The sequence below is a fragment of the Mandrillus leucophaeus genome, unplaced genomic scaffold (assembly GCF_000951045.1).
Source record: "Mandrillus leucophaeus isolate KB7577 unplaced genomic scaffold, Mleu.le_1.0 Scaffold263, whole genome shotgun sequence".
Taxonomy (NCBI): Eukaryota; Metazoa; Chordata; class Mammalia; order Primates; family Cercopithecidae; genus Mandrillus; species Mandrillus leucophaeus.
Window position 1 is genome coordinate 346,997 of NW_012102732.1, and position 24,571 is coordinate 371,567.

Below are 24,571 nucleotides of genomic sequence, written 5' to 3' on the forward strand. Positions count from 1 at the left end.
AAAAGAGAATGGTATATCACTGCCAATAATGAAAACCAGTTTCACTTACGATAAGTAGAAGATAACAGCAAACTAACAATCAGATAAACAAAATCCTGCCACTAGGAAAAAAACTAAAAATAAAGATTACAGTAGTAATATTAAAATATAACAAACTACTGTTCCTGCCAAGTCTTACTTAGCATATGATATGGTTTGGCTCTGTGTCCCCATCCAAATATCATCTTGAATTGCAATCCCCGCGTGTTGAAGAAGGGAAGTGATTGGATCGTGGGGGCTGTTTCCCCCATGCTGTTCTCGTGATAGTGCGGGAATTCTCATGAGTTATGATGGTTTTATAAATGGTAGTCTTTCCTGCATGCTCACACTCTTTCCTGTCTCCCTGTGAAGAAGGTATTGGCTTCTCCTTCATCTTCTTCCATGATTGTAAGTTTTCTGAGGCCTCCCCAGCCATGTAGAACTGTGAGTCAATTAAACCTCTTCCTCTATAAATTACCAATCTCTGGTAGCATTTTTTTTTTTTTAGCAGTGTGAGAACAGACTAATATAGCATGTTATTGTCTCCTTTAAAAGATTAGCAAGTGTTAGAAAGGTGTTGAAGACCTATTAGCACCAAAATGAGACTTCCTCACTGACTAATTAGAAGGATTGAAAGAAATCAGAGTTTTATACTGCATACTTTAATATTATTTTGTGTGTCATCTATGTAAGACATAAAACAATCTCTGACACTATACCCTCTGGTTTTGTCTATTCTTCCACTGCCCAACTCTTGGTGACCTCATTCCTCTCCATCTCTGGCACCTGGTCCTTATCACCTTCCACCTGAACTTTGATTCCAGGCTTCTAACTTTCCCGCTTATATGGGAAGCATTCCTGCTCAAAAGGGAGCTTTGAACATGTTACTCTCCACTCTTAAAGCTTTGGTGATATCAACATTATATTCAGGGTAAATTCTAAACCCTTAGCCAGGCATCCAAGAATCACCTCTATCTGCCCCCCATCACCACCAGACTCTGTCTCCTACAGAGCACCCATCAGGTGAATTAGATAATTTCTTCTTTCTTTCACGTGCCCATAGTTCTAGCTCTATCGCTGAGTTCTTCCTCCCACCTCCAGCTTCACTTTTGGAAAGCACAGCTGAAATCTATCTCTCAGGGTTCTTATTAGGATCAAATGAAATAAGGTGTATGAAAACCCTGAAAACAGTAAGAAGAAATACAAGTGCGAAACATGTCATTGTTAGCCCTACTTTGCCTTTAAGTCCTTTAAGTTTTAAGTGTCAAGGTCTCTAAGGTGCCTTTTCCATTTCTCAGGCATGAAGCAATCGCCTTCTTCTGCCTCCTATGCACTCAGTCTTTTTTTATTCCAGAAGACAGACAGAATGGCCTCCCCACATGACTGTGAATTTATTCCTCTTCTATACCCTTGCTGTAGCCATTTTCATCTTCCTCCCCTCAGTGCCCAGTATACGTGGGTTGAAAGAGCAAATCTGTGCCTACTTGCAGGAGAAACCATCTTGTTGTCAATCAGAAGTGGAGAAAACTGTAGCCACACTGCCTCTGTCAAACATACTTTCTTTCCTTATTTCTCTTCCCTCATTAGTTGCATCTTGGAATGTGCTTTCTCTAATAGGAAGTGACAGTTTAATCGTTTGGGTTTTTAAAATTTATATTCTGCTACACAGCTGACCACATGTGATGATCAGGCAGCCCAGCATTATGGCATGAGTCCATTCCACTTTCTCTTTGCATCGGAAGATTTGGGTGGAGCCATGAAATGGTTGACCTCGTCCACATCAAGAATGTTGAAAATCACTGTAGGGGACAGGAGCTCTTCTAGGGAGAAAGAAGTCAGGTATGTGTGCAGGTGCAGAGCGGGCTGACAGTTTGCCTGGACCCTGGGCTAAGTCATCCCTTTCATTGTCCAGTGTCCCTCCTATCACTTAAAATGGATTTCTGCATGATTATTTACTCTTGTCTCTTCTTTTGAAATCCTTTGAGCCTTTGAACTTGATATGGCTTGGCTGTGTCCCCACCCAAATCTCATCTTGAATTGTGGCTTCTATAATCCTCATGTGTTGCGGGAGGGATTTAGTGGGAGGTAATTGAATCATGGGAGCAGGTCTTTCCCGTGCTGTTTTCGTGATAGTGAATAAATCTCACAAGATCTGATGGTTTTGTAAATGGAAGTTCCCCTGCACATGCTCTCTTGCCTACTGCCACGTAAGATGTGACTTTGCTTCTCATTTGCCTTCTGCCATGATTCTGAGGCCTCCTCAGCCATGTGGAACTGTGAGTCCATTAAACCTCTTTCCTTTATAAATTACCAGTCTCAGATATGTCTTTATTATCAGTGTGAGAACAGACTAATACAGAGCTCTTTCAGTGGAAATGATAGTACCTTAAATCGTTATACCAAACATTATAATCATGGATGGTGTTGCAGTCACATTATCTGCCAGGAGAATTGGCAGGGACTGTGGAAGGGATGTCCGCTATTTAACTTGAACCATCACACAGATGTGAAATATGAGGCTCAGAGAGGCTCAGGGACTTGCTGAGGGACACACTGCTTCCTGAGTACCAGTCCCATGGGTCTCCTGGCCCATCAAATGTTGATTACTGGTGCTGATGAAAAGACCAACAAGGACATTCGTTTTCTGTGATGGGGGATGGTAATAAAACTTCTCCCCACAGACTCATCACGCGCACTGCGTTGCCTTCAGATGTAAATGTAAACTCCTAGCTGCACAAATACCTGATTTCTGACCCCTGCTGACCTTTTGAGCTTCAACTTAGTTCTCTCCTCATTTTGCAATTTGCTCTAGACCTTCCCAAAGAGGGCTCTGAGGAATACGACCCTACAGAAAAGAGTTTAAGCCAAAATAAATTTAAGAGATGCTGTACATCATGGGATCCTCGGATATTTACAATGCATATTAGCCTCTTCAAAGCTCTGAGAAGTCGTGCACTACGGACATGGTTTAAACTTATTTCTTGCTGTTTGAACGAATGTTTCCCAAATCTATTTGATCACAAGACTCCCCTTTTGTTTTTTTATGCAACACTTGTTCTTGTTGACTTGATAAAATATGACAAAAACCATTGCCCTGATTGCTAAAATATAACAAAACCCCACATGGCTCTAAATGTGCCTCTTTCACATTTTCTGGCACTTGTCTGTGCTGCCATTTCTGTCTGTCTCATATCCTTCAAAACCCATCTCAGAAGCCATGCCCTCTGGGAAACCCTGGACTGCTGCCCCCCCAACAGGCTTAGGTGCCATATTTGTGCTTTTGTGGCTCCTGCATTCTGATAATTTATTTGTTGATTTAGCTTCCCAGCTGTCCTCAGTGAGGATCAGAACAGTGTCTTATGTGTTCATTCATTTAGTGAGTCATTCCATAGACATGCACTGAGCCTCCTCTATGCAGGCACATAGTTCAGGGCTCTGAGGATCCTGGGGGGAACAATGTCCCTGCCCTTATCAAACTTATATTCAAGGAGATAGGGACAAAATGTAAACACGATAAATATATAATGTTAGATTGCATTAAGCGCCACAGGTAAAGCAGGGTAAAGAGACTGAGAGTGACAGGAGATGCCCTTTTAGATAGGGTTTCAGGAAAGCTGGATCAGCTAGGATGGGCGAGGCTATGCTGCACAAATAGCCCCTGTATCTTAGTGGCTTAGAACAATAAAGGCTTATTTCTCGTTCATGCAATGTGCCCACCGAGGGTTGGCTACAACTTCTGTGCCACATCACCTCACTTGTGGGCCCAGATGGAGCTTGGCTGGCTGTCCTGGAGTAGGTGGGGAGGGGGATGTGGTGAGTCATACACTGGCTCTTAAGGGCTTCAGCTCACATTTGATTGCCACAACTCATTCAAGGGGCCAGGAAAGGGCTTTCCTGCCATGCGCCTGGAATGAGAGGAAAACTGGACTGTGGGGTGGACGGCATTAACGAATGCACAGGAACCCTCTCTGATATGAGGACTTTTGCACAGAGACCTTAATGCAGAAAGGAGAGAAGACTTGTGAATATGCGGGAGGAGGGTGGAGGAAACAGTACTTGCAAAGACCCCAACACCCCTCCGGCATTCAGCACGGGGTTTGACATGAAGCAGGTGACCGGGCAGTGTTTGTTGAATGAATATCTTGAATTCCAGGAGTTTCTGCATTAGTGACATCTTTCCATCTCAGCTGTCTAAGTGGCAGGTCTAGATGAGGTGAGCGTTCATTTGTAAGAGTGGAATATTCTAACCAGCCCAAACAAAGATTGTTTGGTATCGGAGTCTCAATCTCAATTATAGGACTTAGAGTCAGTATACCGAACTTATCTCTGGCTACATAGTTTATTTTGACTTGTCCTCTGACTAAAGGCCAGGATCTTATGTTCTAGCACAAGAAACAAGAGAGAAATACGTAAAGTCACCCTAAGTATAGAGCGTTTAGAAAAATGTTTATAAAATACCTATAAAAATGAAAACTAGTTTTTCTCCTTGTGTATACCTGATGGGTTTATCATATTTGAAATGACTGTCCAGATTCCCTGCTAAACTCCAACTGGGCAGGAGCATATCCCCTTCATAGAGTATCGCCAGCACCTAGATACTGCCTGGCAAATGATGGATGGCCAATATATCTAGTACTTGCGGACTGGTTGGCAGAGGGAGGGAAAGCTATGCAGCATTTTTCAGACTTTATTTTTAAGAGCAGTCTTAGGTTCACAGCAAAATTGAACAGAAGGTACAGACATATCCTAAATACCCCCTGCCGCACACATGCATAGCTGTCCCTGTGATCCACATCCCCCACCAGAATAGCACCAGCTTGTAACAACATCAATTGATACAATTGATAGGCCTACATGGACACATAATTATCACCTAAAGTCCATAGTGTACATTATAATTCACCCTTGGTGTTGTACATTCTGTGGGTTTGAACAAATGTGTAATGACATGTATCCACCAGTATAGTGCTGTACAGAGTAATTTCATGAAAAAATAATCTATGCTCTACCTATTTATTCTTCCCTAAGTCCCTACCTCCTGGCAACCACTGATCTTTTCACTGTCTCCATAGTTTTGCCTTTTCCAGAATGTCATATAGTTGGAATCATACAGTGTGTAACCTTTTCAGATTGGGTTCTTTCACTTAGAAATATGCATTTAAGGTCCCTCAGTGTCTTTTCATGGCTTGATAGCACACTTCCTTTTTGTATTGAATAATATTCTATTGTCTGGATATACCATCTTTTAGGGTACGGCTATGGGGAGAGTTCTGACCTCAGCACTATTGCTTGTCAAGAAAGTGAAATGGGTTTAACTAGAGGATGAGTGGGTTTATTAATAAAGGCAATGGTGAACTGAACATAAAACCAAGAAGGGTGATCAAGCTAGAGAACAATCAGCTGAGGCTCCTGGAGAATGAACCAGGTCAGAGTGAGTGATGGTGGGGGGAAAAACGGATTGGACTCGGTGGATGTGTAGGATTTCAATAGGGGAGCCAGGGGAAGATTGGCACATGGGATCTATGGAGTCGAACCATCATTATGTCCATGTTAAATGCTAACTTTGGCAAAAATAAACAATTTCCATGAGCTTCTCCAGTCAGAGAAAACAGCATGAATAAAGACACGTAGGTGGCCAAGTACATGGTGCGTATGGAGAGCCATATGCAGATCGCTTTGGTTGGAGCATGGGATGTTTGCATTTTAACCCTAACTCTTTTTAACTTTTATGCTAATTTTGAGCAAATGGAAATGGCACTAGCCACATTCTTGGATCTCCCAGGTATCTGGATTTTTGGATTACAGTGCTTGATATTTTTGCTGAGTCCTAGGTCCTCCCTTGCTGAGGCCACTATTGTACTGGCTTCCCTGGTGGCTGCTGCCAGGGGCAGGGTGTCTGAGATAGTCTCACTCAGGCACACTGTGACTCCTTCTCAGGACAAAGGACAAGAGCAGCATCTCTGTAGACATGATGCTAAGTCAGCAGAAGGTTCTGATTGTGCAGATTCAGCATTTCTCTTCCTGCTGGTTTGAATGAATGTCTCACCTGCAGCTGCCTTGGGAAAAGCTGCAGTGTCAGATGAGGAGGGTCGGAGGTCAGACAGAGGCTGGGCTGTTTTGGTGACTTGGAGATTCTTTTGTTTATAACAGGTTGGTAATTCCATTTGGGGGGCCTTTAATGCCTCAAACTCGGAGGCCTTGGTAGACACTCTAAGTTAATGGATTTGAAATTTCTTTGAAAAGCTGAAATTACTGGACAAACACAAGATGGTAGTGGTCATTATAGTAATTATGATAAAAATGATAGGAAACTTTAAATTTTCCAGCCAGGTATGACTTGAAGGATGCAAAAGTTGAATCTGATGTTGGTCAAGCATTGATCTTGCAGAAAATGTCCTATTTTCCTGTAGCAAAGAGATGTCCTAAAAATGGCCCTGTAACTTTTGAATTGAGTCCCTAGGGAACCTTGGAGTTTTTAGGGTAATATGTTTGTACCTTGAAGGAACATTTGATTTTCATGCCCCGTTGTTTCCTATCGCTTCATGCTTCAATGCCTTGGTGCAAATTTTTACCTCTGTCTAGAATGCCCCTCCCCACCTAACTGGCAATGTCACGAACAGTTCTTCACTTGTAAGCACCAGACACATTCTCTGGCTAGCAGAAGTTGAAAAAGAAAAGAGAGGGGGAACTCACAAACTTGAGAGGCTGAGGGGACCAGGCAGGACTCTGAGGACATGCCACTCAAAATCAAAAAGGCTGCTTGCATCTTGCATCTCGGGTCTTGATCAAGCAAGTGCATTTAATAGACTCATCAAGATGGCGGACAGCGACAGTGAGGATTCCCCGAGGGTATTCGTGACAGTGGTGGTTGCTATGCAGCCAAGGAAATTAACACATGCCCGTTTCATCGTGTTCAGTCCCCAGCTCAACAGTCATCTCCTCGGGAAACTTTCTTTTACTTCTTCTGGGTAGGGTTCATTCAACATGCATGATATTCAAAAGATATATTAGTGTCTACCATGTGTCAGGCATGTTCAGGGCACCAGATGCAGCCATAAACAAGATGGACATGATCTCTACCGTCAGGAAGTTTACCTTTCAGAGAAGCTAGATGATAAACAGAATGAAGAAGCACATAAGTTAATTTTAGGTAGTGTTAAGTACTAGATAGGGAAATAAAGCAGGGAGAGGTAAGAGACAGAGTGCTGTGGATGGATTAAGGTGGAGTATTTAAGAGAGGCTGAGCAGGAAAGGTGTCTCTGAGGAGGAGAGGAAGTGAGCCGTGTGGAGTATAGGCAGCAGGTGACCGCAAGTGTCTAGACCCTGGGTGGGTAGGGGAGGGCGGGCTTGCCATGTCTGGGGAGCAGTAACAAGACTAGGGTGGCTGCAGGAGAGTGATCAGATAGAAGTGGGAGGAAACAGGTTCTGAGAGGTAGAGAGAGGGCAGCTCTCCTGGGACTTGGTTGTGAAAAGACTTTAAAAACAAATAGATCTTAAAACAGACCAGGTTTTGTTTTTGTCCTGAAAATAGGAGATTCCAGGTCAAGAAGGTTTCTTCTGCTCTAACCCTTATGAAAAATAACCTGAAGCCCTTGTTCCCACCTTATAAAACCCACTGTTCTGCTAGTTGCTAGTGGGATTTGAAACCAAATAGTGACAGAGTGATGCCAATGCCTAAAGTTTTGGTTAGTTCTCTCAACTGAGAGGTTGATCAAAAGGGAGAATTGTTAAGTTTAGCCAAAAGCCGCCTTTTTACATACTTTAAAGATTTCTCCATAAATAGGGAACTGCGACCTAACTGGATGTGTAAACAGACTGTAACCCACTATTGTCCAAACAACTGAGTTTCAGCCAATCAAGGGTGGTCAAATGTTCAAACTGGGCTCAAGTAAGGCAAACACCAAGCTGTAATGGATCCAGCTGTTTCTGCTCCTCGCTTCCATTTTCTGTCTGTCACTTTCCTTCTTCTGTCCATAAATCTTCTTTATGGTAGAAATGGAGCCTCTCCAAACCTGTTCCGGTTCGAGGTCTGCCCAATTCTTGAATCATTCTTTGTTCAATTAAATACTATTAAACTTTTTAAAAAAGGAGTTTGGGTTTTATTTCAACTGTGATGGAAAACCACTGGAGGGGTCTGAACAAAGGATTGACCTAACTTGATTTATGTTTTTAAAAAATATCACTCTGGATGCTGCATGGATTGTAGGAGTTCTGGAGTGAGGAGGGGATAGGGGGCACCTGGGAGGCCAGTTAGGAGGATATTACAATAATCCAGGTGGAGACAGGACAGGATGGTTACTTGGGTAAGGAGGTGATGGTGGAGGTGGTGAAAGTGACCGGTTTGGGGATGTGCTTAGAAAGTGGACTGCTCTGTACTTGCTGATGGATTTGATGTGTGGAGTAAGAGAAAGAAAAGAATGAGAGAGAAAGAATGACTCTTAGGGCTTTTACTTAATCAACTTTAAAATTTGAGGATAATTTTAGAGTTATAGAAAAGTTGCAAAAATAGTACAGAGAATTTTGGTATATGCTTCACCTAGGTTGCACCAGTGGGCAAAGTCCTAGAGTTCTTTCTTATATTTTTTAAATTTTTAATTATTAGACATACATAGTAGGTGTATATGTTTCTTAGGTATATGGGACATTTTGACACAGGCATGCAAATATGCAATAATCATATCAGGGTAAATGTGGTATCCATCACCTCAAGCATTTATCCTTTGTGTGACAAACAATCCAATTATTCTATTTTTTTACTTACTTAAAAATGTAATTTACTTACTTAAAAATGTACAATTAAGTTGTTGACTACAGTCACCCTCTTGTGCATTCAAATACCGTATCTTATTTGTTCTTTCTATTTTTTGTACCCATTAACCATCCCCATTACCTGCCCCCACACTCCCAGTACCCTTTCCAGCCTCTGGTAACCATTGCACTACTCTCTGTGTCTGTGAATTCAGCTGTTTTCGTTTTTAGCTCCCACAAATGGCTGAGAACATGTGAAGTTTGTCTATCTATGTCTGGCTTTTTCCACTTAACATAATGACTTCCAATTCCATCCATGTTGTTCCAAATGACAGGATCTTATTCTTTTTATGGCTGATTAGTACTCCATTGTGTATATATACCACATTTTCTTTATTCATCTGTTGGTAGACTTAGGTTGTTTCCAAATCTTGGGTGTTGTGAATAGTGCTGCAATAGACCTAGGAGGGCAGATATCTCTTTGATACACTGATTTCCTTTCTTTTGGGTATGTGCCTAGCAGTGGGATTGCTGGGTCACATGTTAGCTCTACTTTTAGTTAGAGTTTTAATATAGTATGGTTAACATGCTGGATGGAGTTGACATTTGTTGAGATGGGGAAGACGGAAGAGGGAGCTATCTCTAGCTCTGCTTTTGCCATGTTAGCAAGTCATTTCACATTCAGGTGGAAGTAGATATCAAACAGGTTGGTTAGATATATGAATCTGGAGTTCAGGAGAGAACCTGGGTAGCGGGTGCAGCTGTCGACATTTAGATAGTATTTAAGGTCACAGAATGCTCCAGTCTTTTATATTTGGTAATTTTCATAATAAAAAGTTCATTTGAAAATTGAGTCAGTTTAAGGAAATATGATTAAATAATAACTTAGGTCACACTTTTCTACAAATGACCAGTAGAAAATGTTTTAGGCTTTGCAGGCCATAGGATCTGTTGCAAGGACTCAACTCTCCCATTTTAGCACAAAAGGAGCTCTAGATAATGTATCAATGAATGGGCATGGCTGGGTTATAATAAAACTCTATGTACAAAAACTAGGTGGTGGACTGGATTTGGCTCACAGGCTATACTTTGCCAATTCCTGGGCCCTACAATGTTGAGAGGTTGGGAAGATGAGGACAAGCCATCAAGGAAGCTAAGAGGGAGCAACAAGTAGGGTAGCAGGAAAACCAGGGCAGTGTGAAGCCCAGGAAGGCAAGTCCAGGAAAGGAATTCTCCATCATGTCTGATGCTGGTAGGACAAGAAATGAGAATTGTCCTGTAGATTTGACAACACAGAGGTTGCAGGAGACCTTCGGTAGCACCATGGTGGCCACACCTGACTAGGATTTGTAGAGGAAAGAATAGTACAGAAGTAGGCAGGGTGGTTATAGCCAACTCTAGACCATTTTTGCTATAAAAGGGAACAGAGCGGGTACCTGTAGTCCCAGCTACTCGGGAGGCTGAGGCAGGAGAATGGCGTAAACCCGGGAGGCGGAGCTTGCAGTGAGCTGAGATCCGGCCACTGCACTCCAGCCTGGGCGACAGAGCCAGACTCTATCTCAAAAAAAAAAAAAAAAAAAAAAAAAAAAAAAAAAGGAACAGAGAGAAATGGAGAATTGTCTACAGAGGGACTTGGGAGTCACATAAGGGTTTTCATTTCTGTTTTTATGGTAGAAGCTGTGCTTGTATTTTGAGGTGAACCTCCTCATGCTTTTACTATGGTTGTACCCTGTATACACTTCTTTCTTTATTTTTTTGAAGATAGGGCCTCACTCTGTCACCCAGGCTGGAGAGCAGTGGTGCAATCTCAGCTCACTGCAACCTCTGCCCTACCAGGCTCAAGAGATCCTCCCATCTCAGCCTCCTGAGTAGCTGGGACCACAGGAGTGCACCACCATGCCTGCCTATTTTTTTTTTCTTTTCTTTTTCTTTTTTTTTTTGTATTTTTAGTAGAGACGGTGTTTCACCATGTTGCCCCAAGGTGGTCTCGAACTCCTGAGCTCAAACGATCTGCTTGTCTCAGTCTCCCAAAGTGCTGGGATTACAGTACACTTCTACAATTAATTCTTTCACATTATCATTTGTTTAAAATCTGTGTCTTCTGTTAGCAGGGTTTCTCAGTCTTTGAACGTGACTTTATGCGCTAGGCAATGATTTGCTGGGGGAGGGCACCATTGCTGCTCATTAAACTACTAGAGTGTGGTACTAGATTTACTCTTCTTGGTCTCCCTGGTCTTTAATACTATGCCTGGCGTACACAGGGGGTGCCATAAGTATTTTGTTGAGTGAGTTGGTGAATAGAGGGGTTCCTTTACAAAGTACTGTTTTGATCATCTGATAAGAAAGTCACATGGTACCTGGGTGGCCTGAGGTAAAAGCAAGGCAGGTCTCCAGGGTTGAATTTAGCATGCCTGATCTTTGCTGAGATTCAGGATTTCCAATTGCACTGGAGAGGATTCTGTAGTTATTAGCAAGAGGATGGCTAGCTACATTTAGCTGACATTTCTCATGTGGCTTCTGGTCTATCAAGGTCTCTTTCTTCATGCCTCCTCATCTGCTTGGGAATGTTTCTTATGTAGTTTCTACAAGAACAAGTGGACATGAGGGATGGGGAAGCTCTTTATCTCAAGCATGATTATTAAATGTGGATTCCATTATTTAGGCAAATGCTGTCTACAGACGCTCCAGGAGCCACCTCCCAACACCTGTCCTTCACCTCTTGCCAGAGACTCAAAGATGAGTGGACTTTCAGAGTTGGAACAATAATAATATTAGTAGCTGTCACTCTGAAATAGACATGGCAATTTACACTCTGTGGGGGAGTCTTTAGTCCCTCACTGGATAAGCACAGTGGAAGGCCACCTGTATGTGAAGTGATCTCAGTGGGAGCTAAAGATGGTGAGGAATAGGCTAAGTACCTTCTTCCCCTTGTACCACCCTCTGATGCAGACAAACATGACCTCCACCTTTAGGGGATTCTATAAAATGTTGTTGAATGGGCAGGGCATGGTGGCTTATGCCTGTAATCCCAGCACTGTGGGAGGCTGAGGTGGGTCAATCACTTGAGGTGAGGAGTTCGAGACCAGCCTGGCCAACATGGTAAAACTCCGTCTCTACTAAAATACAAAGATTAGCCGGGTGTGGTGGGGCACATCTGTAATCCCAGCTACTCAGGAGGCTGAGGCAGGAGAATTGCTTGAACCCGGGAGGTGGAGGTTGCAGTGAGCTGAGACTGCACCACTGCACTCCAGTCTGGGTGACAGAGCGAGACTCCATCTCAAAAAAAAAAAAAAAAAAAAAAAAGTGTTGTTGAATGAAAGGATGAGTGGATATGCATCCGTGCTCCCATCTTGTCCCTGTCTTCCTTTTATTTGTGTTTCTACCTGGCACCAAAGGTGTCCTGTAGCTGTCTCCAAGTAAGACTGAATTGATAAGAACTTATTACTCTAAAGGGAGGAGACAGAGTCCCAGTAATTGAATGCTATTCTTCTTTCAGTCTTTCCTGTATCACCTTCATGGATTTTGCCATATCAGGGTATCACCTACCTTAGGGATCTATACACTATGGCCTGCCACCTGTCTTTGTAAATAAAGTATTATTAGAACAGAATTGCACCCATCTGTGGATGTGCTTTCTATGGGTGCTTTCGTGTTACAACAGCAGAGTTAAGCAGTTGCTATGGCAACCATATGGCCCATAAAGCCTAAAACATTTACACTCTGGCCCTTTACAGAAAACCATGCTGGCCCTTGATGTACATTATTATTTAATCAATTTTTCTTTAAATCGACTCAGTTTTAGAATAAACTTATTATTATGGAGATTAGCAAACAGGCAAGAATAGAGAGAATGTGTAACGAACACTCACGTACTCACATTCAGCTTCAACTCATGGTCAATTTTTTTTTTTTAAATGGCTCCATTAACATCTAAATAATATTAAAAACTGCATGTGTTTAATATACATAACTTGATGAGTTTGGACGTATGCATGTGCCTGTGAAACCAAAGCCACCATTGAGATAATAGATGTATCTTTCACATCAACAGTTCCCTTGTGTCTCTTCGTTTTGCTTTTGTTGTAGTGAGAACACCTGAGATGAGATCTCTCTTAAGAAAATTTTAAGGGCACAATACAGTTTGTTCACTATAGACACTATGTTGTCCAGCAGATCTCCAGAACTTATTCATCCTGCATAAACAAAACTTTGTGGAACAGCAACTCCCCATTGCCCTGCACCCCCAACCCTTGGCAATACCATTCTATTCTCTGTTTCTATGAGTTTGACTATTTTAGATATCCTGTATAGGTGGAATGATGCAGTTTTTGTCCTCTGTTACAGTCTCATTTCACATAGCAGAATGGTCCAGTTTCATCCATATTACTGCAAATAGAGGACTTTTTTTTTTTTTAGGTTGTACAATTTTCCATTGTATAAATATGTCACATTTTCTTTATTCATTCATCTCTCTCTCTCTCTCTCTTTTATTTTATTTATTTATTTATTTATTTTTTGAGACAGGGTCTTGCTCTGTTGCCCAGGCTAGAGTGTAGTGGCACAATCTCAGCTCACTGCAGCCTCCACCTCCGGGGTTCAAGCAGTTCTCCCACCTCAGCCTCCTGAGTAGCTGGGATTACAGGGGTGTGCCACCACAACTGGCTAGTTTTTGCATTTATAGAGACGAGGTTTCACCATGTTGGCCAGGCTCCATTCATCTCTTGATGGACATTTGGGTTATTGCCGTATCTTGGCTCTTCTGAGTAACGCTGCAGTGAAACTTCTGTGAAGCAAAGGAAACAATCAAAGAATGAAAAGGTATCCTATGGAAAGGGAGAAAGTATTTGCAAATTATATATCTGATAAGGGGCTAATATCCAAAATATGTAAGAAACTCCTGTGACTCAGTAGTGAAAATTATTAAATGGACAATTAAAAAATGGACAAAGGACTTGAAATACATGATTCTTCAAAGAAGACATACAAATGGCCAACAGGTATTAAAAAGGTTCTCAATATCACTAATCATCAGGAAAATGCAACACAAAACCACAATGAGTGATTGTGAAGTCATCTCACACCTGTTAGGATAGCTGTTATAAAAATGACCACACCTCACACCTGTTAGGATGGCTGTCACAAAAATGACCAAAGATAACAAGTGTTGGCAAGGATGTGGGAACATTGGAACCCTTGTACCCTGTTGGTGCTAATGTGAAATAATGCAGCTGATATGAAAAACAGTGTGGCGGTTCCTCAAAAATTTTTTTAATTTTTATTATAGGTTGGTGCAGAAGTAATTGCATTTTTTGCAATTAAAAGTAATTTCACCAACCTAATAGAACTATCATATGATCCAGCAATCCCACTTCTGGGTACATATCCAAAAGAATTGAAATCAGGATCTCAAAGAAATATCTGTACCCTCGTGTTCTCCCATGTTCATTATGGCATTATCCAAGATAGCCAAGTTGGGGACAATCTTATTTAAAAAAGAATTTTTTTTTTTTGAGATAGAGTCTCACTCTGTTGCCCAGGCTGGAATACAGTGGCATGATACTGGTGCACTGCAACCTCCATCTCCTGAGCTCAAGCAGTCCTCCTGCCTCAGCCTCCCTAGTAGTTGGGACTACAGGTGTGTGCCACCATGCCTGGCTCATTTTTGTGTTTTTTTTGTAGAGATGGGGTTTCACCATTTTGCCCAGGCTAGTCTCAAATTCCTGGGCTCAAGAGATCCACTTGCCTTGGTCTCCCAAAATGCTGAGATTGAAGGCATGAACCATCACACCCCACCCAATCTTGGTTTCTTAATACTCCCTCTTCCCTAATACCTTACCAACCCCCTGATTATTTTAATGCAAATCTCAGAACTTGTATCATTTTAATTTAAAGTTTCAGTAAGTATATTAAAAGACAAGAACTCCTGTATTGATGGTAACTACAATTTTATTATTCCTCTTAATTAATAATTCCTTAATATCATCAACTATCCTTAAATAGCTCAAGGTTTTTAAACACAAATATCTACTTAAGCTTCGTTCCAAGCAATAATTTGCTTGAAATTATGGTTCAGATATGCTATTTATATTTTTTAATATAGTAGAATGGCTCCTGAATTATTGAAAATGTAAGAGGAAAATGTATCCCTGCACCATCTAAAATGATCTTGTACACCATCAGTATACCTCACACTGGAGTACACCACGTTAAGGAGGCCCTTAGCAGAAGGCGTTGTCCACTTTCTTCTTTGAATCCTGTGGAAGGTCTTACGGTGTCCTTGTTTTCACAACCCTGACAGAGTTAGTCAGTGCCTGGAGCAAACACCAGGGACATGCAAATCAACCATGAAGTCTGAAGGAACAACAACTTCATAGTCACCTTCACCAGCTCAACACAATTTACAGTACAATTAAGACTGACAAATCTAATTGGATAAACAGAAAATAGAATTAAGGTAATCTATCCTAAGTGTACCAAATTCCTATAATGAGTTGCTTTCAGCAGTTGTGGAAACATATAATTACCAAACAAATTACATGTTATTTTTATCTAAGAAGCTAATTAAGTGTTCTGTGTAAATTATTATGTGGTGGCACCAGGATCAGAGTTGTATTAAATACTTAATTGAAAAAGGGACGAGACCCGAGAATTTTACATGGGAATGCGATTGAGAGAGATCATAGCAAGAGGGTCTGATTCAGAGGCAGGGACTTGAGAGAAGCTGGGTAGAAATGGGAGAGAGTTAGGGTGTCTTTGGTTAGTTTAAATTTGTTTGTGTTTTTAGAGACAGAGTCTTGCTCTGTTGCCCAGACTGGAGTACAGTGGCATGATCTCAGCTCACTGCAGCCTTGAACTCCTTGGCTCAAGCGATCCTCCCTCCTCAGCCTCCTGAGTAGTGGAGACTATACCACCACCACACACCACCATGCCTGGATAATTTTTAAATGTTTTGTAGAGACAGGGTCTTGCTGTGTTGCCCAGGCTGGTCTTGAACTCCTGGCCTTGCATGATCCTCCTGCCTTGGCCTCCCAAAGTGTTGAGATTACAGGCATGAGCCACTGCGCTTGGCCACTTTGGTTGGTTTAACTTGAGCCTGAATGAGTGGTTGAATTTGAGTCAGGGCTCTGACATTTATGGAGCCTTAGGTCTTTTTAATTTATCTGTTCTTTAAACTTATGCTTCTTCCTAAATGTAAGCTGCAAGGCTTTGTATGCTGCAGCTAACCTTAACCCTGGGTTTTTTTTTTTTTTCTTTTTCGTAGCCCTTATATAACTTCCTTACTTTGCTCTCATTTCCTCATTTCCTTGTGACTCAGTAAATCTTCTGATATCTTCTTGTGGGTTCGTGCTCTTTTGCACCCTGGAATGGTAAGAAATGGGCACTTTGGAATATTTCCTATAACTCAGAAAAGGTAGCCTGGAAGAATTTTGCAATGAAGTTTTGAGCTGGAATCAGCCTCAAGAATCACATCCGTGTTGAGTGTGATAGGAGAGGCAGAGCCTTTTCCTTAGTTGAGGCAGGTGAGGAGAGAGTGAAGTTGCTGCGTTTCCACCAGGTTAGACATAGTGCTGTGGTGGAAAGCACTCTCAACTGGAGTCGTAAGACCAGATTTATTGTCCCTGTCCTGCTGTTGGTGAGCAGTGTGACCTCTGGCAACGCATCACTCCCCTCTGAGCTCCGGTATCTCATTTGTAAAATGTGGAAAATAGCCCTTGGCCTATTTACCTCACAGAGGTGCTTGAAGGATGGCATGCCATAGTGTAAATGAACATCATCTGTAAAATCTCAATTTTTACAACAGAAAGATATGAAAAGATCTGGCATTACGGTTGTTATTTACCAATGGCAGCTGTAGGAACTCAGACAAGGTGGGTGATGTAACCGAAAATAGAGAGAATCTTCCAACCTGGCTAGATCCAGGTATCACTGGGATTTGGTCTCTCCTGCTTTTCCGCTTGATTCTTCTCTGTATTCACTGTATTTATTTTTTATTTTATTTTAATTTAATTTAATTTAATTTAATTTTATTTTATTTTATTTTTTTTTAGATGGAGTCTTGCACTGTTGCCCAGGCTAGAGTGCAGTGACATAAACTCGGTTCACTGCCACCTCTGCCTCCAGGGCTCAAACAATACTCTTGCCTCCAGCCTTCCAAGTAGCTGGGACTACAGGCACATACCACCACGCCTGGCTATTTTTGTATTCTTAATAGAGATGGAGTTTCACCATATTTGCCATGTTGGTCTCAAACTCCTGACCTCGTGATCCACCCACCTCAGCCTCCCAAAGTGCTGGGATTACAGGTGTGAGCCACTGTGCCTGCCTATTTTTTATTTTTTTTGAGACAGTGTCTTGTTCTGTCTCCTAGGATGGAGTGCAGTGGCACGATCATGGCTCACTCCAGCCTCAACATTCTGGGCTCAAGTGATCCTCCCACCTCAGCTTATTGAGTAGCTTGGACTACAGGTGCACACCACCATGCCTGGTTACTTATTTTTATTTTTGAAGAGATGGGGTCTCACTATGTTGCCCAGGCTGGTCTCAAACTCCTGGCTCAAGCAGTCCTCCTATCCTGGTCTCCTCCCAAAGTTCTGGGATTACAGGCATGAGCCACCACACCCAGCCTGTATTGGTTTTATTCAGGGAATGTCTCCTCACCCTGACTCCCAGTGTGGCAAGACAGTCACTAGAAGAAGTGCTGCATCTTTATTCTATCAGTTAAGTGACTCAGGGGAAACGGAGTGCAGAGTCCACTTCCTGGTAGCTTCATCAGAACTCCCAGGGCTAACTCTGATTGGACTCCTCTTACTCATGTGCCCATAAATAAACCAATCACATTGTTCAGGACAGGAATACCCTAATTGACCAGGCTGGTCATGTGCATATCCTGAGAGCTGGAGATGCTGAGGTTGCCCCACTTGAGCTACATGGAATGAAAAGTGGGGACAGTTTGTTCCCCAAAAGTGCCAGAAGAAAGAGTATTTTCTGGACCAGAGAAAACCAGAGATCTCATTCTCCCGTAGGCTACCTATTTGAATTACAGTAGAAAAATTTACTAGATTGAGAGTCAGGGAAGACTTGGATTCTAGTCTTGACTGTGTCACTATCACTCTGACCCTGGACATGTCACTTCTCTTTTTGGGAACCCAGTTTCCAAATCTTTGAAAGAGATTTGGGCCTGAATTATTCTGAAGTTCCTCACCTTTTCTTCACCAGGGTCTCTTCTTATCCTGTGGCTTTTTATCTTCATGGTATACTGTGTGTTTTGCCAGCAAAACAAAATACATTAAGTACTAATCGATTTTATTTAAAAAAATGAATTAACAGCATGCAGTCAATTGCCACTTAGAAATGCAGATCAACAGAACATAAGGTAACCAGTAGAACTACACTGAGTTATATATATTCCAGCCCAAAGTAAATAAACTTAATATTTCTTTAATCTTGCCTGGGTTGCCTGGGACAGCCTGATTACAGGGCAGAATTTGAATTATGCCAGGCCTTATGAAACATTCAGCATGGCTATAGATTCCTCTTTCTCATTTACTGGATCTCAGGTGCCTGTAATCCCAGCTATTCTGGAGGCTGAGGCATGAGAATCACTTGAAGCTAGGAGGCGGAAGTTGCAGTGAGCCAAGATTGTGCCACTGAGCTCCAGTCTGGGGGATAGACTGAGACTCCCTTCAAAAAAAAAAAAAAAAAAGATTATTTATCTCATCTGTCTGGGTTCTGCACATATTTGAATTTGCTGAACCTGATACAGACCAAATCAGTGTTTCCGAAACCTCTCTGATATTAAAAATAACCTGTGGAGCTCTTTAAACTTATAGCCTCTTGGGTATTCCCCCCAACCCCATTTTGATTCAGTGTATTTGGGTATGGTTGGATACGTGCCTTTTTAACAAGGTATCCCCAGGTGATTCTTATCTTAAAGAAAGTTTGGAAACGCTGGACTAAGTAACATCCAAGGCCTTACTACTCAAAGTGTGACCAGCCACATCTGTATCCCCTGGGGTGTCCTGCTTAAATTGCAGAGGCCAGGCCCTACCCAGACTGACAACTGGAATCTGCATTTTAACAATGGAAGCAGATTGGCTTTTGTTTTTAGTTGGCTTTTAATTTGATCTATTTTCTGTTTTCATCGTCATGAGGCTCTCAGCTGCCCCTCTTGTCCTAGGCCTCTTCAGAAGAGACATTTCCCTCTCCTCTCCTTGCCTCCCCACAGGGTATAATAAACACCTGTCGGGGTTTGTGGGGGAAGCTCGCCCTGACCTCCTGTTACTGAGACAGGAGATGCAAAAGTGTTCTGCACACAGCCTCTCAAAGCAGACTTGACCCCCAAGCTTCCACCCCTAGGTCTTGGGAAGAAATGGCCTTAGCAGATTCCAGGCCTCCAAGGCTGTCTGTTTCATGCTCTCAATTTTGACTTGGCCTGATCCGTGCTGTCTCCATCAGGTGTTCTGAGGCATTTCACACATGACTGGTCTTAGGCAACTGGGCCAAGCCTGTTCTGTTCTTTTTCAGTTTTCTTAATTGCAAGGCTGTTTGTTTCCCCACTGGAGAACTTCCATACCAAGAATTCTGAAATCTAGGTACTCAGGCCTTAGCGGATGATGTTCTCACAGCACTTAATTCATTCATCATTCAGTAAACTATCCTCAAGCAATTCTATATTCGAAACATTCTGATAATGATGGCATAGTAATAATAATAGTTGGCCTGTATTGAAATTTTATTATGTGCAAGAAGCTGTGCCAGGTACTTTAAATATCTCATTTAATCCTCACAGTAACTCTGGGATGCTGTTCTCACCCCCGTTTGACAGATGGAAAAGCTGAGGCTCATAGAAGGAAACAGAGTGCACAGTGTCTCTGATATGGTTTGGCTCTGTGTCCCCATCCAACTCTCATCTCAAATTGTAATCCCCACGTGTCAGGGAGGGGTCTGGTAGAAGGTGATTGGATAATGGGGGAGGATTTTCCCCTTGCTGTTCTCGTGATAGTGAGCGAGTTCTTGTGATAGTGAGCGAGTTCTCGTGAGATCTGATGGTTTAAAAGTGCGTGTCAATTCCCCTTTTTGCTCCCCGTCCCGCTCCTTCTGCCGAGTGAGATGTTCCTTGCTTCCTCTTCGTCTCCCACTATGATTGTAAGTTTCTTGAGGTCTCCTTCCCCAGCCTTGGGGAGTGGTGAGTTAATGAAACCTCTCTTCCTTATAAACTACTCAGCCTCTGATAGTTCTTTACCGCAGTGTGAAAATGGACCGATACAGTCTCACAGCTGAATAGTGATCGAATCTGGTTTCAAACCCAGCCCTCTCTGACCTCTGAGTTTTCAGTGTTAACCATGTCACACACTAATATGATTTAGGCTTTATGGAAGGAGCTCACTTTTCATGAAACATCTACAGAGCCTTTAATTTCTACTAATGCCATGAGGAAAGTGCCTTGCCCACCTGGGTGATGTCAGAACTAGGGTCTGGGAGTGGATTCATATGGTCATAGTCTCGTGGCCAGGGATTGGTAAAATCCAAATTTGGAATCTGGCTTCTGGCTAAGCCCAAAGTTCTTCCTGTCATCCCGGACGGTACAGCCCATTCTCTCAAGGAGCTGACCTCTCAGAGTCAGAGAGGTCATGTTCAGTATCCAGAAGTTTGTGACAAGTACTATGTGGCACATCCCTGGCTCTGAGGATAAAGTCATGACTCTTGGGTGAGCTCATGATAATGCAGGCTTGCATTACTTCAGTACTTACTTTGTGCTCAGCATGTCACACTCTCTCATTTAATGCTCTTAACCCTACAATTACCCCCATTTTACAGAGGAGGAAGCTATAGTGGCTCACACAGAATAGGTGCACAGTGAGTTTTTATTGAAAAGAAGAAAAATGGCACGTGAGTTGAATTAAGGAAATGTAGGCCAGGGCTGGGGCAGGAAGGCAAATGGTGGCCATAGGGCCAGCTCACGGGAGTAATCGAGTGCCTGAATAAGGAGTCTGAACTTCGTCCTCTGTTTTGTAAGTAGCTAAGGAAGGGAAATGAAGTTCAGTGTGCAGGAAGGTCTGGAGGCAGGTGAAAGCATTAGGTCATTGCAGACCTCCAGGTGTGGGTGATACGGCTCGAACTAAGATGGAGAAAATAGGAACACCTGTCAGCATGTGTCGTGGGCAAGAATGTGATTTTAGGGTCACACCTGCTTACAATCCAGCCTCATCATTTAAGCAAGTTACTTTCTTCTCTGAGCCTCACTTTTGTTCTCTTTTTAAATGAGGATGCTACCACCTACTTATTAGGATTGTGTAGCATGTGCTGGTGGGGCTTTCCCATGAGCCCGCAGTCCTTGCCTCCATATATGGAAGCCTGATGACTATGAACCCCTCCGACTCTGTCTTTTCTGGCTTTGGAAGCAGGTTTAGCCCACCTGCGGAGGAAGCAAAGGTGCTGGAAGCAGCCAACGGTAGGGATTTGTCCTTTGTTGAGGGGCTCCAGTCCTTTGTTGTGTAGGCAGGATAACTGATGTAGAGTAGATATTTTATGCTGTATCCCAGGTGTGTCTCTAGTGATCTTAAGGCCCAGTTGCCCTAAGCAGTCTCTTAATTTAAAATCCACCATTTATTGTTTCCTTTTACTTCCCTGTCTCACTTCTCTTTCCTCTTACCAGTGTTTCCTGGGATCATTTCTCAAACCACTGGGAGCTCAAATTCTTTTTCAGGGCCTCAGATCATAATAATGATAAAACCAAACACTGTATATAAAGTGCTTAGCACAGTCGTGTGGCCCAAGGTTAGTTCCCCGATAAATGGTAGCTGCTATCAGCATCATCATCATTACCATCCTTGTGAAGGTGGAATGAACTTAGTCTTTCAAGGCATTTCCACTGACAGATAAATTCATCCAAAATATGAAGAAAAATGTGAAGGAAAAGGTCACCTAGAATGTGCGGAGCAAAATATTGCAATGATTTCTTTTTTTAATGAGATAGTTTATTAATTATTAATCAGTATCTTTAACCTTTAGTCCTTGTCTAACACCATGGATAACAGGTCTACAATTGAGTATAATTAGCCAAATGCGTCTTGCATCCTAAATTGGCTATTCTGAGTTACACAGTTTGATTTTCTTGGAAGGAGGACCTGGTTTCATTAGAAACTAGTTGCAAATGAGTCTCCTCCTTGAAGTTCCTGTTGCTATTTGAGCTTGTGTTTGTAGCTGGAGATTTACTCTTGGATTTTAGTTGTTTTAGCCTTCATCTGTTGAAGAGGTGGGATGATATTATGTGCGTGTGTGCTGGAGGTTATGCTTCCAATATTTACAACATTGGCTTTCCAAAGCAGAAGATGATGGGCTTTCTGGGAGAGTGGTTCAATAGGAAACCTTCAGAACCAGTGGGGTTGGATGGTGGAGCAGAGGATGGAAGGGAGAGTGATGAAAAGTAGAGTGATGGAAAGTAGAAAGGATAAGCCCACTTTATCCTTTAGACTTGCCCACTTAACTTATATGTGCTTATCTGGACCTGGGCCCAGGGGGAGGAGATAGAGAAATGCATGAGAGGCTGTCTTGAGTGTTAGGGACGGAGCATGATGAATGCAACACCTGTCAGTTCTATGTGTCAACTGGATGGGCTACAGTCTATAGTTACCTAGTCAAACTCTAATGTAGGTGTGTTGTGAAAGTGTTTTGTAGATGTGATTAAAGCTTATAATCAGGTGACTTTAAGGGAGATTATCTTATGTAATCTGGGTGGGCCTGATTCAATCAGAGGACTTAAGAGTAGAGCTGAGGCTTCTGAAGAATAAATTCCACCCAAGGAGAGAAGGTTTAGCTCATGCCCGGAAGTTCCAGCCTGCCCCGTGGATATTGGACTTGCCTAGCCATTCCCCACAATCATGTGAGCCAATTCCTTGTCATATGTTTCTTAATATATGTCTCCTGCTCGTCTGTTCCTTTAATTGAACCCTCAGTAATACAGATTTTGGTGCCAGGAATAGGGTTCTATTGTAACAAATACCTTAAAAAGTGGCAGTGGCCTTGGAATCGCGTGTTGGGCAGAGGCTAGAAGAATTTGGAGACACATCAGAGAAAAAGACTAGACATCCTTCAACAGACTGTGAGTGGAAATATGAATGCTAACAGCTCTGTTTCTGGGGACTCAGAAAAAAGTAAGTAACATGTTAGAGAAAGCATATATCATTTTAGAGAATACCTAAATCATCATAAACAGATTTTTGGTAGAATTATGGATGTTAAAGGCACTACCAGTGAGGGCTACCTAAGAAGGAAATGTTATTGAAAACTGGAGTAAAGGACATCCTTGTTATACAGTGGCAGAACGTTTATCTGAATTATATGCTACAGTTGTGTGGAAATCTGAACTTGCAAGCAATGAACTTGGTAGTGTTGAAGGGGCAGCCTGGATTCTTCTTACTCCTTTTAGTAAAATGTGAGAGGAAAGAGATAGATTGAAGGAAGAACTGTTAAGCAAAAAGAAACCAAGATTTGATGACTTGGGAAATTCTCAGCCTATCTGGATTGCAAAAGATGCTAAAATTAGGAGATTTACTATCAGGAAAGCATGTCAGGAAAGGGTATGGCTGAACAGCTTTTTTTTTTTGCTAGTTCCTTGGAAAGATAAAAAGTCCCAGTATTCAGCCACACAGAGGGCTGTTTGAAGAGATTAGGTATGAGACTCATGTACCCCTTGGCCATTTAACCAGAAGTGAAGAACAGATATTAGGATTTTCCAGGAAAGGACTGTGAATAACCTTTTTTTGTCTGATGGAGTGAATCCCCATGACATACACAGGAGACCCATGAGGTTTTTGAAATTTCCTACCAGCATAAACACAGGCAATTTGGACCCAAGGGAACAGAGAAGATAGAATGAAAGAAGGCCCGTTACACTCCCCAAATTATTTTATTATTATTTTACTTTAAGTTGTAGGGTATGTGTGCACAATGTGTAGGTTTGTTACACAGGTATACATGTCCCATGTTGGTTTGCTGCACCCATCAACTGGTCATTTACATTAGATATTTCTCCTAATGCTATCCCTCCCCCAGCCCCCCACCCCACACACAACAGGCCCCAGTGTGTGATGTTCCCTGCCTTGTGTCCAAGTGTTCTGATTGTTCAATTCTCACCTATGATATAATCCCCAAATTTTACAGGCAGGAAATGACTTAAAACTCTTAGGCTGCAAACACATGTTACCCTTCATGAGAAAGGACTGGTTGCTCAAAAGGTAGAGCCTCAAGCTCAAAGGACAGAGATGGGAGAGGATTATTTCTAGACTTTGCAACCTAGTGTTTACCTAACTGAATCTCTCCTCTCCTTTTTTTTTTTTTTTTTTTCTTTCTGGAAACAGTGTCTCACTCTGAAGGCCAGACTGGAGTGCGGTGGTGTGATCACTCCTCACTGCACCTTCAACCTCCTGGGCTCAAGTGATTCTCCCACCTCAGCCTCCTGAGTAGGTTGAACTACAGGCATGCGCCACCATACCCAGCTAACCTGTTTTTGTATTTTTTTTCTTTAGAGGTGGGGTTTCACCACATTGCCCAGGCTGTCTCCAATGTCTGGGCTCAAGCATTCCACCCACCGTGGCTTCCCATAGTGTTAGGATTACAGGCATTAGCCACTGCATCTGGACTGCCTAACTGAATTCCAAAATTGCTTGGATGTGGTGACTTGTTTTTTCTTTTCATTGTTTCCTTTTTTGATCAAAAATGCCTATAACTGGTATCCCATGCCTGTTCCACAATTACATGTGGGGAGCAGATAATCCGTTTTCTAGTTTTACAGGTCCACAATTGG

At 42.3% G+C, this 24,571-nt stretch overlaps 1 protein-coding gene across 1 annotated transcript in view; it reads left to right on the forward strand.

The window, feature by feature from the left end:
- Positions 1 to 24,571, forward strand: part of GRIN2A (glutamate receptor, ionotropic, N-methyl D-aspartate 2A) — a 438,973-nt gene that overhangs the window by 23,905 nt on the left and 390,497 nt on the right. The gene's annotated exons all lie outside the window — the stretch shown is intronic.